Raw genomic sequence first — 9,118 nt, 5'->3', positions numbered from 1 at the left:
TCAAAGTATCCGCCTTCTTTCATAGACTTTAATGTGGTTCAAATCAAATGACTGCCAAGTCTTGTGCTTCCATCATATATCATTCCTCAGTAGTATTGTATCGTCTTCTCTTTAGAACCAAATACAATGTACTTTTGGATTCCATGTATACTTCTTGGGCCAATAACTAGTGTCTAACATTTGAACCGAGAGTTGTTTGTCTTGATGCCAAACATTTCATTCTTTTCTTTTTCGGCCAATTTGCTTGTTTTACTATTTGGTTCAAAGTTTTTTCCTTCATGGATTCATAATATCATTGTATTTTGGTACCGATCATACTTTTCATCATTTCAATCATACTTTATTACTCTTGTTTATCTTGTCAGTCCTAGTTGCTTAGACAAATACCACTTTGTTGTTTTCAGTTCTTTCCGCATTAGTTCTATGAACCATAAAGCTCTGACTCTCTCGTTGCATGATGAGAATACCTAGACACAGGGATTCGAACCCTTAGCGAGCATCCTAATTATTAATTATCTTTTCACCATACTAATTATTTCTTTTGCCTTATGGCTCCATCCATATCTTTCATGATCTATTATTGTTATACCCTAAAATTTGCCCTACCTTTTTTATGTTTACCTAGCTTACAAATTTATTCATATCATTCTCATGCACGTGTAGGTTTAATTTATTTCATACATTGTATATTTCATCATTCCATCTTCATTTGCAACAATTGGGACATAGACTCTTCAATGACGTTGTTTTGCTTAAATTAGAAGATTGCTTGAACTGAAAGAAAAAGGCAAAATTGGAAATTCATATAACATTTCATTTATTCATAATAAAAGACTTATTATGTGATAGACAAGTGAAAATAAGGGATTACAAGGAAAAAGGAAAAAATTACATCATTTTGGTATGATTGACTTTTTGGTCAACTGTTGACTTTTGGTCAACTTTTAACTTTTGGTCAATTTTTGACTATTGACTCAATTTTGGATCCTAAATATTCATAGACCTATTCCACTTTCATTTAATCACAAAAATTCACAATTTTCATGAAAAATTCAATTATGTCATTAACATGTTTCATGAAAGGATTCTCAACACTTTCCATCCTTCAAGCTCTCTTTCCATGACTCTTTCTCCTTCTTCCCATAGTGCTTTAAGAAAATTATTCCACCACTTTGTTTGCCTTGCTACAAGAAAGAAAATAAAATGATTCAATCACCAAGCTCATCAATCAAAGTCATCCAAAATCTATGGGAAAGTCACATAAAAATACTGCATAAACACTTAGGGCCTGTTTGAAACACTTTTCAATTTTAGTTCTTAAAACTTGTTTTTCAAATCTATTTAAAAAAACTATTTTTAAGAAGAAAATTAACAAAAAATTTGTTTGATAAACTAATTTTTAAAAACTGTTTTGAGAATATGAAAATGAAAAAACTTGTTTGATAATCTAATCTTTTAATAGTATTTTAAGAAGAGAATAAAAATGCATATTTTGTCATTTACTTTTAAAATATATTTTATTGTATGAAATATTACAAAATTAAAAAAATTAATTGATATTTGATCGAATACAAATAATTGGGTTAAATCAATTTTTAATTTTACAAATCACATAACACTTGTTTGTAATAATAATAAGAAAAAAACAAGTAAAAAATGAGATTCCACGTTTAATAGAAAAAAAATTATATAGTCAAAATAATTAAGAAACACAAAAAAAATTAAGTAAAATAAATAAACGTATTTGAAAAGGTTACTTATACATAAAAAGAGCATAAATAAAAGAAATAACATATTCTTTCAAATACGTTTTTCTATTTTATTTTTAAAATATAAAAATCATTAAAATTACATTAATGCTATTAATGAAAATTATAAATTTTTATGTTTTTTCTTCAAGTTTTATAATACTAAAAACTAAAAAGTAAGAAGCAAAACACAACTAAACTGTTTCACTTTTTTGCTTTTAAAAACTGAAAAATAGAAAAGAGTTTTTAAAAACACTTTTGCAAAACATTATATTCAAACATGTTTTTAAATTTTAAATTTTCAAAAACTAAAAAAGAGTTTTTAAGATGCATTTCAAACAGGCCCTTAGAAATTTTGGCATGACCTCTCTATTTTTCCCATTTATCCAAACCTATTCATACAAAAAAAAATGGAATTTGATCCATAATTTGCACCATTCCCAAGCATGGATCAATTCCAAAAAGCACTTGAAGATGTAGGATGATCCGCAAAACAATCCAATTTTCAAAACCATTAAAAACCAAAGCATAAATTCATTATTTTCAAGTTCCAAGTTTGTGATCATTCACCTTACCCCTAAACTTGGTACTTATGCTAAAATCAAACATGTCTTACTCCTAACTACCTATTTTAACCCAAAACTATGTATTTACTCATTTGTCCTTAACCTCTCTACCTAACTCTAACTTCTTTAAAGTTCACACACTAACACAAAATTAAGCAAGTTTTCATCAAACTTAATCATTGATAACAATTAATCTAATAGCTAAGTTTATTGATCCGAAACTAATTTTTGATTAATTTCTAACCATTGATAAAGTAATGAGTTGGATCATAATCCAATTAATCATAATTAACCAAAAAATCTATATAAACTTTATATTTTCCCAACTTTAGGGGGTTAAGAACTTTAACCATTTTTTGCTTTTAACCTCTAAGTTTTCTCTCAACCTTTTCACCATTTCCATAACTTCTACCAAAGTTCACCACCATTACCATATATAATTTCATATTGAAATTCTAGTTTTGTTATAACTCAATCACAAGCACTCAACAATCATCATTCAACAATTCAAAATTCATCATTCAACAATTCAAGATTGACCACAATTCAACAATTCAAGTGTTCATCAATTTTCAACAATTTCATCAACATTCAAGCATGAATCACTTTTCTATCATCTCCTAATTTTCATCTTCTAATCATCAACATTCATCTCATCATTTAGATTATTGGAAGCATAATAAAATGATTACCTCTTGAAGTTTTTTTTCGGTAAAATTTCAACATGCACCGGAGCAAATCTAGACTCCGTTGGTAAGTCTTGAACTTTCACCATTTCTATACCATTGCCATAAATCGTCTTGTGTGATTGATATTTTTAATTGCACGTGGTAGAGCCTTTAGATTATTCTATTGTTTTAAGGTTAATTTGATCTCAAAAAGTAGTTTAATTATTCAAGAATTTACTATTAAAGTAGCATGAAAATGAACATAACGTAGTTTTTCCTATAATATAACCAAGATTTATACTTAACATAGCAATAGAGTTGTAGTTAGTATAAAAATAACTTTGACTTAGGCATAGAACAAAATAGCTTTTTTACATAAGCACTTATTTCCAAAGAAAACTAAAGTTCAAATAACATGGGAGTTAGCTTAGTAAGAATTATCCAACTCTTAGCATAACCATTGACATATAATTAACATATTTGACATAGAAATTAAACAAGTCCAAAACAAAAAATTAACTCCATAAAAACAAACAACTTTTTTCCATTGTACTTATTTGCATTTACAAAAAATCAACATTTCAAGTAGTAATTAGCATATGAAAGCTTCTAGCATAATTTTAGCATTCAATTTACATTGAGTTAGCATTAATACATTATTAGAATAATATCTTTTTTTTCTACAAATTCCAAACATGTCTTAACATAAAAATCATCTTTTTCTTGAATCTCAACATCTCTAATCCATCACAAACAATGAAAATCATTAAAAATAAACACTCAATCATGAAAACTGATAAAAATCCAAGCATAAAACAGTTTTATTTGAACAATTTTGAGCAAGATTTGAATTTTTCTACTTACCCCAAAAACCTTGAAAAAGTATCAATGGAGTTTGGAAGAGTTGGAGAAGATATAAAATCACAACACCTAAGGGGGATGAGGTATTTCAAGAACTAGTCCAATCTAGTGAACCGGTCGGCCGATCCGGTTCGGTTTGAGGGGAAGTTCTTTTCTTCCTAATTTTTTTAATGAAGCCCCTTTTGTTGTTGTTTTGTTTTAATTACAGCCCAATGTATTTTTAAAGCCCATGTTCTTGTTATTTTTACCTGAAAGCATATAATTCCTAAAATAAGTTATGTTTGGGCCTTTAACAATGGGGCATGCTCTCTACACCCCTATTTCCAGCCTGCGCGTCTTTATCTCTTAAACTATTATTTTTGTGTTCATATTACTTTGTTTTGTGATTAAAATATGATTAAGGATATTTTAGGTTTTAGAAAATAATAAGAATTAAAAAACTTAGGATTAGAATAATTAGAATTTTAACCTTGTTAGTTAGTTTTTAGATATTTAATTTAATTAATTTTTTGAACTTGATTTAAGTTTTAAAAATTAATTAGATTAATTAATTTTTAAAACTTGTTTAGACTCTAGAAATTAGTTAGATTGATTAATTTTTAGAACTTGATTTAGGTTTTGGAAATTAATTAAATTAATTAGTTCATTAGAAATTGATTAGATTTTAACTTCTAATTAGATTTGTTAAATTGGTTAGAACATTAGATTTTAACGGATTAGTGATGATGTTATTTAGGTTTTAACTGATTAATCTTTTGTTGTAAATAATCACAAACTAATTCAATCCCTTTGATTAAGTTGAACAAAAGAAATTTTGATTAACTAAATCCTTTGATTATGTATAATCCATCAGTCTATTCAAGTGATCAAAAGTCCCTTGATCACTTGATCATACTATTTCTGTAATGTTATGGACCTCAAGGCCTCAAGTTCAGATTTCATGCAAGACATCCCAGACAAATCAAGCAGTGGATTATACAAAGCATATCAAAGGTGTTTCTTCAAGAGTTTGTCACTCAAGATTCAAATTGTATGCCATGAGCTTTAAGTAACAAAGAATGATGAGAGTGGAGAAATCCTATCATTGTCTAGGGTATCCTTGGGTACAGGACGAATGACCCAGTTGCTCAAGGTATTCACATTTTTTTCATAGACTTTAGTGCAATTCGAATCAAACGATTGTGAAGTCTCCCTTCACAAAGCAGTAGTGCAACAAGCAGAAGACGTTATCAGCAACTTATCAGTCATGAATCAAGTTGTATTCCACGAGCCTTAAGTAACTGTAAGACCCTAATTTTGACCCTAAGATCCCTCATGACATCATGTTATTGCACAAGTGCATTGCCTCAAGGATCATAGCATGTTTGGCTCCTTAACCCTATGGTTGCGACTTGTGTGAGTGGTTTGAGACCACCAAGCATGCTTGTATTGCATATTATTGATTATCTTATTTGATTACTAACCAAAAGCACAAAAGTATGTCACTAACTCTTTTTATTTTGAAGCTCAAGTGATAATGTGTTCCAATGCTCCTAGGAGGCTCCTAAGCCCAATGAAATGGCTAGATGAAGATGAGAAAAAGCATGAAAATGGTCCAAAAATCTCCTAATCATCAGATATGTCTCCCAAGTATCTCAATTTGCCAATTTGATCAAAATAACCCAAAGGGCTTGAAGATTGTTTCCCAAAGAAACCCTAACTTCACTATGCTTTGACCGTGCCTTGCCCATGAAGCAATCTCAACCTCTGTTCAAATTTAATCAAGGGAAGTTAATTCATTCATAATTTTATGCATATATTATTCTATTTGATAATCCTCAATCATTCATTCATCAAGATTGGAAGTTTGGCCTTGAAAAGTTGATCAGTCAAGTCATCTGACTAAGCTGAGGATCACTGAGATATAACTTTTGATGTGTTTGTCAATTGAAGATGACCCAAAGAGAAATATTGTTCCTAAGAGCTATATTAACAACTTTAATGTTCATCAAAAATCCATTTGAAACTTGTAAGGTCATAATTAATTTCAAAACATTATAGGTCATTTTGACTGAAACCCTAATTTTGGGTCAACTTACCAAGGGTATAACCTCCTTAATATTTATGATTTTGAGGTGACACCAAATTCATTGGAAATCTTGAGATGTCTTATTCAAATTTTATGTTGGACAAAATTTCATAATCCTAAAATAAGTACATGTGATAATACAAAACATTATAGGTCATCTTGGACCTAATTCATTGAATTTGAAAAAGTACCCAACTTCAAATGCCCATAACTTTGTCATAGAAAATCCAAATGATGCAAACTTTGAGTCCAAATTGATAATCTTGAAACTACATACAACTTTGATGTTGGATGGTTTCTCATTTTAAGCTTGTATCATGAGGGAAGAGGGGTTTGAGTAAGCTTGCTTTTGGGTGAAAATTTTCAAAATGACTTAAACATGTTTTGTACCTGCATTTTCACAGCCAGTTTTCATCAATTTCCAAATTCCAAATGAATTTTTTCCCAACATGACTTTTGTTCCTTGTTTCAAGGCCTTTCCAAACATTACTCACATTACTCATTTGGATTTATCATTTGTGAGTTTCGAAATTCTTTCCATTTAGGTGCATTTTAATGTTTTATGATGAAACTTAATGTGCAAGCTTTCTCCATTCAAAAGTGCACGTACAAATGATCTTCAGGTGGTATCAGCAAGGTGTTTCATTCATCATTGGTCTTGTTACACGCTTGCACAGGCCCATGCAAGAAAAATTCAAATTGCCATGCACATGAGGGAAGTGTGATGCACAACCACCTTCAGCTATAAATAACCACTCCCTCTCATTCATTCATCAACCTTTTGGAGATCCTAATTGCTGCAACATTGAAACCATAGCCATACCAAAGGAATTGTTCAAAAAAACTTCTCACTTTCGAGCTTGAAATTCAGCATCATTAGCTGATCGTCAAAGCCTAATTCCTTAGCCTTTCACTTCCCCTACATCCATAGACCAAAGAGGAGCAAGAAACTTGAAGGATTCGTGGCTTGAAGTACTTCAATTTAGAGGTATACATTCAAACTTTTTGGATCTAGAACTCCCAATTCAATGTAGCATTCTTGTGTTTGTGTGGTTTTCTGAAGTCCTCACACTTGAGGCAAGTCATTGGTGCTTTCAATTCACCATTTCATTAGCTTACAGTTGGAACACCATGATCTTCCACTTCACATTTCTCTCAATATAGGAAGAGTGAGGAAGATCCAATGGTACAGTGATGATCTCCATCACACAAGCTTCATTTCCATGTCCTTGTTTTCCAGTTTCATTAAAACTTTTTTCTCTGTAACTGGTGGCCGGAAGTGGTTGTCTCACCGGAGAAGATGGTGGTTTCCACCACCATCACCACGTGTGTCACTCTTGGCCTTTGGATCATGTGTTCAGGATCTAATCGTATGCATCCATTGTGATTACTTATTTTAATTCATGTTGTGGAGCACTTGACTAGTGTACACCATGAGCCATCAGATCTGAACCAGTCATTGATGCCACGTCAATTAATGAAGTCCATTGCGCGGCTGTGTTTTTTTTCATTTATTCTATTTTCTTTTATTTTCAGTTAATTCATTTGATTTTCAAAAATTCATAAAAAAAATCATTTGAAGTCATAAAAATATGAGACCAACTCCAAAAAATTTCTTAAAAAATCTAGTTTCATATTTTGATTTTTAATTATTTTTGTGACTTCATTTGATTTTTTTCATGGATTATTTCATTTTTAATAGTTTTAATTTATTTTAAAATACTTTCTGACTTTTGAAAAATCCAAAAATATTTTTCTAGCATTTATGGACCATGATAAGTCAATGAAAAATAGTCTCATCAATTTCTCATTTGATTTGAGATTATTTGAGATTTTAATTCATATTGTGCTATTTTTAATTGTTTTTTAAATACTTTCTGACTTCAAAAATTTGTGAGAAAATTAGTCAAAGCTTGTTTGACTATGTTGAACCTATGAGAATTTAATTAGACTCTTTGAAGTTGTTTTGAATTGAATTTGAGGTTTGACCTTATTTGTTTATTTTTTTATTTGCATTTTATTTTAATTCAAAAAATACCAAAAAAATACCATTGACTCTTTGATTTGTTATCTTCATTTCTCTTCTGTTTGGTGTTGGTTGATGTTGATTTGATTCACATTTGATCAATTGAATTTGATTATGGTCTTCTTTTTCCCTCCCTTTCATTTTCATCTCTTTCTTTCCATCAATGGCCAATGGGTTAAAGTCTTATGGTTGGTCTTGACAAATGAGAAGTTTAACTTTCTTTGATCCAAACCAAACTCAACTTGATCCATGATCAAGTGAGTTGTTTTGTGTCAAAGATAGGTTGCTTCTTGGTCAAGCAAATAACCTAAAGTCAAGACAAGACCCTTCCCCTTTTGTTTTGGCATGGCAAGTTTATGGAGCTTGGCTTACTAGTCATGATCTCTAACTTGTGTTCTTTGCCTATATTTTTATTGACCGGCCTCAAATAGGTGTGACTATTATATTAGTCCACTTACGATTGCTTAACATAGCGCTACATTGTCTTATGACAAGCTAACATAACCTCACTAATTACTAACTTTAATTTGAGCATTTAATTTCTTTCCATTTAATTTTAATGCCATTTATTTCTTGCTCATTATTCATATTGATTTTCCCTTTGCTCACTTGAGCACATATTTTATGTTTATGTCATTTTTCTTTTGCTCATTTGAGCTTATTATTGTATATAAATATATTGCTATCTTGTGTTTGCTTTGTGTTTGTTTTATGTGAACCAAATGCAAAAGGAGAAAGGACTTAGAATTAGGACTTACCTATGCTTAAAGGAGTTCAAGAGCAACTAAGCCTCATGCCTTTAGAACGAAAAATGGTTGAAGAGCAACTAGGCCTCATGCCTTTAAAATGCTAAAGTTCAAAGTTGACCTCGAAGGACTTCTCCTTCAAACTTATTCTTTCTCCATTCCCCTTGTTGTGTTGTGAACTTTTTGATGTTTTCTTTTGTGTGATAGGGATCCCATCTTGAGATTGTGAAAAGAGAACCATTGTCATGAGTAACCAAGTTAAGAGACAAGCCAAATGGAGATCCTAGGAGCTTGAGTTCAGTTTGTTTGATTGCTTGTTTGTGTGCTAAGTCCAAAGGAAAAGAGCATCTTGAGTCATCTCTATGACTTCAAGAAAAGGAACTCCAAGGGTTTATCTTTCCCTTATTATCTTTGTATGCCGTAGGACTAGCCCTT

The 9,118-nt window shown here is 30.7% G+C and overlaps 1 long non-coding RNA gene across 1 annotated transcript; it reads right to left on the bottom strand.

The window, feature by feature from the left end:
• Positions 1–800: 800 nt before the first annotated feature.
• On the bottom strand, positions 801–4,018 carry LOC127126692 (uncharacterized). The gene is made up of 2 exons (XR_007805077.1): positions 3,847–4,018; positions 801–1,184 (listed from the first exon to the last, which is right to left on the bottom strand). It is a non-coding gene; the product is annotated as an uncharacterized LOC127126692 (long non-coding RNA).
• Between the last annotated feature and the right edge of the window lie 5,100 nt (positions 4,019–9,118).

This window comes from Lathyrus oleraceus, chromosome 1, assembly GCF_024323335.1.
Source record: "Lathyrus oleraceus cultivar Zhongwan6 chromosome 1, CAAS_Psat_ZW6_1.0, whole genome shotgun sequence".
In the NCBI taxonomy this organism is placed as follows: Eukaryota; Viridiplantae; Streptophyta; class Magnoliopsida; order Fabales; family Fabaceae; genus Lathyrus; species Lathyrus oleraceus.
The sequence above is the reverse complement of the archived record's forward strand: the minus strand, read 5'-3'. Positions and strand labels throughout refer to the sequence as shown.